Source organism: Aotus nancymaae, unplaced genomic scaffold, assembly GCF_030222135.1.
Source record: "Aotus nancymaae isolate 86718 unplaced genomic scaffold, 86718_ANA_hifiasm-v0.15.2.pri h1tg000008l, whole genome shotgun sequence".
Taxonomy (NCBI): domain Eukaryota; kingdom Metazoa; phylum Chordata; class Mammalia; order Primates; family Aotidae; genus Aotus; species Aotus nancymaae.
Window position 1 is genome coordinate 33,610,189 of NW_026988419.1, and position 4,351 is coordinate 33,614,539.

Sequence of the window (4,351 nt, forward strand, 5' to 3'; positions counted from 1 at the left end):
ATCCTACTGGGTTTTGGACTTGCATGGGGCCTATAGCCTTTTTGTTTTGGCCAATTTATCCCTTTTGGAATGGGAGCATTTATCCAATGCGTGTACTGCTATTGTATCTTGGAAGTAACTAATTTGTTTTTTATTTTACAGGCTCATAGGCAAAAAAGGGACTTGCTTTGTCTTAGGTGAGACTTTGAACTGCAAACTTTTGAGTTAATGCTGGAATGAGTTAACATTTTAGGAGATTGTCACTGGACTGTTGGGAAGGCATGACTGGTTTTGAAATGTGAGAAGAACATGACATTTTGGAGGGCTCCAGGGCAGAATGATATAGTTTAGCTCTGTGTCTCCACCCAAATCTCATCGCAATTTGTAATCCACACATGTGGGAGGGCCTGGTGGAAGGTAACTGAATCATGGAGGTGGACGTCCTCTTTGCTATTCTCATGACAGTGAGTGAATTCTCTCAAGATCTGATTGGTTGAAAGTATGTGACACTTCCCTGCTTTGCTCTGTCTCTCTCTCCTGCTCTACCATGGTAAGTCATGCTTGCTTCCCCTTCACCTTCTGCCATGACTATAAGTTTCCTGAGGCCTCCCAGTCATGCTTCCTGTTAAGCCCATGGAACGGTGAGTCAATTAAACCTCTTTATAAACTACCCCATCTAAGGTAGTTCTTCATAACAGTGTGAAAATGGACTAATACACAGCTTCCTCACCCATTTCTTAATTGAGTTTTTGTTTTCTTGATGTTGAGTTGTCTCTGAATTCCTTATATATTTTGGATATTAAACTCTTATCAGATGTGTGGCTTGTGAATATTTTCTCCTAACCTTAGGTTGTTGCTTCACACTTTTAATTATTTGCTTTGCTGTGTAGAAGCTTCTTAGTTTGATGAAATCTTATATCTATTTTTGGCTTTTGCTACCTGTACTTTTAAGGTCAAATCCAAAAAAATCATTGACCAGACCAATATCATGACATTTTCTCCTATGTTTTCTTCTATTTGTTTTATAGTTTCTAGTTTTATGTGCAAGATAATTCATTTTGAGTTGATTTTTGTATATGCTGTGAAGCAAGGGTCCAATTACATTTTTCTGCATGTGGATATCCAATTTTTCCAACATCATTTATTGAAAAGACTATTCTTTTCCATTGTGCATTCATGGCACCTTTGTCAAAAATCAATTGATTTGAGCCTGTGTAGGCATATGAAAATTTTTTAAGAAAATCAATTTACATACTTATCTGGCAGGGGAGATACCACGATCATGAAGGTGGTTTTCCCAGGGCAAGGCTTATCCATTGCACTCTGGATGAGCTGACCCCTGCAATTTCCCCAGATATGGGAAACTCAACTGCATAATTCGTGGTAGTGGGGGACTGTGTTCACACTTTCCCCTGGTTTTAATATTTTATTTTTTATTTATTTAAAAAAATAAAATAAAATAAAAAGAAAATCAATTTACTGTACATGCATGGGTTCATTTCTGGGATCTCTATTCTGTTCCATTAGTCGATGTGTTTATTTTATGCCAGTACCATACTACTTTATTTACTATAGCGTTGTAGTCTAGTTTAAAATTAGGTAGCATGATGCCTTCAGCTTATTCTTCTTGCTCATGATTGCCTTGGCTATTTATGAGTTTTTGTTTTTGTAGTTTTATACGAATTTTAAAATCATTTCTTCTATTTCTATGAAAAATGACATTGGAATTTTGATAAGGATTGCACTGAATCTGTAGATTGCTTTGGGTAGTGTGGATGTTTTAACAATACTTGTTCTTCCAATCCATGAACACAAAATATCTTTCCATTTGTTTACATTTTCTTCAATTTCTTTAGTCAAATTTTCTTCAGTATCCAAGTCTTTCACCTCCTTGGTTAAATTTATTCTTAAGTATTTTATTGTTTTTTTTGTAGCCATTGTAAATGGAATTAAAGAGTTTTTTTACATTAAAGTCTATATTAATATTTATTTTTGGATAGTATGTGAGGTTGATGTAACTTTCCCCCAATGCAAATTGAATTTAGATTTTCTGTCAGCTTTTACCAGATTGTTATTAACTCAGACAAGGATAAGCAGGCAAATTTCAATGATCTGGGCCAACAAAGAAGAGTAGTGTCACAAATACAATTATACTATTTTTTTTAGTTTTAAGTGTCAGAAACCCACACCAAAATAACTTTGGGAAAACAAGAAATTTTTTGGCTCCCATAAAGGGCGAAAAGGGAGAGATGAAACTGTGCTTCAGAATAGGTAGATTTGGGGATGTGAAAGTCATAAAAGCCAAGTTTTTCACTTGTTTCTGCTTCTCTTTTATGTTTTTTTTTCTCTAATTAAAGACAATTTTTTTTTCTTATATGGCAAGAGAAATGGGCTCAGAGCATTCCAGATATACATCCTCCCAGTTCGGTAACCAGGGAGGGAAACATGTTTCCCATCTCATCTCATAAAAAGAAAATCTCAGAAAAGGAGGGTAATTATAGTGTAATTATACTGCCCTTTAGTCATTGGTTCATTCTCAATGGCCCACCCATTTCTGGACTGATCTCTGCGGTCAGGAAGATAGAGTTTCTATGGCTGACCAAGCTGGCTCATGTTCTCAGCCCAGTCACCAAAGAAGCAGGGTCTGGTAGCAGAAGAAAGAGGATGATCACAGACATAACTGCCAAGAGAATGACTAAGAGACAATCAATCCTTCCAATCTGTAATTTGCTGCAGTCAATAATCATAAAAGCAATATAAGCATTTACATTTCCCTATTGATCATATTCAATTTTTAGACATAAAAGTTGTCTTTCTCATTTTTTATTATTTTAAGCTCATATTAAAATTAATTTTCATAACCTCAATAATAATTGATTCAAAACCTGGGTTTTAGCCATATGAACTAAGACAAGTTAACTTCTTGTTTATGATTTTTTATCTGTAAAATGAAGGGCTTTGATTGTATGATCTAAGGAACTGGAAAGAAGACAATTCAAAAACAGAACAAAAGAAGGCTGGGATTCAATGTTTGCCATAAATGACTTTTAAATCTACAAGTGGATAGTAGGGATAGACTGCTCGTGGCATTGTGCCCCTGTCTCCTGCATGCTCTCCCTAATACACCATGTTACTTAAGAAAAAGATAAAATCCAGAACCAGAATTCTCTCTCTATGAGTCAGGAGATTTTTCAGGATCAAGTAACAGAAACCCAAGTCAGATTGGGTTAATGGGGAAAAAAGGAATTTACCCGTTCCTGTAACTGTGAAGAGGTACACGCTGCACTAGAAGAAAACCTTCAGGAACCAGGATCTCAGAAACTCTAACTGGGAACCCAAAGCTACAGCGAACTGTGTCTCTTTTGTTCACTGCTGTCCCAGCTTCTCTTTGCTTTTTTGGTCTCAGGATTTTATAACAAGGAGTGTGGCTGCCACAAACCACAGGTTAGAAACCACAGCCCAAAGGGGATATTTTCACCCCAAGAAATGACTCTGGCCCTGGTTGGGTTGTATGTTCATGATGTGAACCAGTATCTATTAGAATGAGAATTGGTCACATATTTAGTCCTGTGGCCAGGGAGATGTTATGTATTAGCCCAAAAAAGAAAGTAGATGAGGAGTAGGGTTGCCAGACTTAGCAAATGAAAATATATCCTACCTGGTAACCCTAGGTAGGAGAGCTTTCTGCACAGGCACACTTAATAACCACCACAGTTTCTACATTGTTTCCGCAAGAACTTGCCTTGGGTTCTTTGCCATTTTGCTCACATAGTGGGCAGATTCATGAGCAGACAGACGATGGCTGTCATCATGAGAACTTGGCTTAGCATTAAAGATGGGGAGTATTTACTATGCCTTTTCAAATCCTCCCTGAAAAAAATCCTTCTTAGCCTTTCTTAAAGCTATATGCTTCTTCCATAAGCTTATGGGATTTGAGAGTTTGAAGCATCTTGGTGGCTGTGAGGTTTGGATTCTATTAGTCACAGAATCAGAAGCTGGAAGGAAACCTGGAAGTCCTGTCCAATCTTCTCATGTAATTTGTAACTTTGGTGTGCTGTGTGTAAACTGCCATAGAATTTTATGCATGGCCATTTCTAAGTGATAATCCTTAGGGGACAATAAGTGTAACGGGAACATAAGGAGAGAGGCAGGAGAGGAAAGAAATGAGGTTGGGGAGAGCAGTACCAAAGAGCTTTGACTAGTGGGCAGCCAGCAGAGGTCTTCAGTGAAGGAGTAAACATGATCAGGCTGAGTTTTAGAAAAATCACTGTGGTGGTGATTTGGGAGGAGAAACTGCAAGACACAGGACTACAGGGAAGGAGTTTGTTGGGGAAGTAGTAGCACTGGTCCTATTGAAGGGTGTTGAGGGCTT

General features: G+C 37.6%; 1 non-coding gene across 1 annotated transcript; it reads left to right on the forward strand.

Moving 5' to 3' along the window:
• Window positions 1-1,230: 1,230 nt before the first annotated feature.
• On the forward strand, window positions 1,231-1,394 carry LOC135273773 (U1 spliceosomal RNA). The gene has a single exon (XR_010341579.1). It is a non-coding gene; the product is annotated as a U1 spliceosomal RNA (small nuclear RNA).
• The last annotated feature ends 2,957 nt before the right edge of the window (window positions 1,395-4,351 follow it).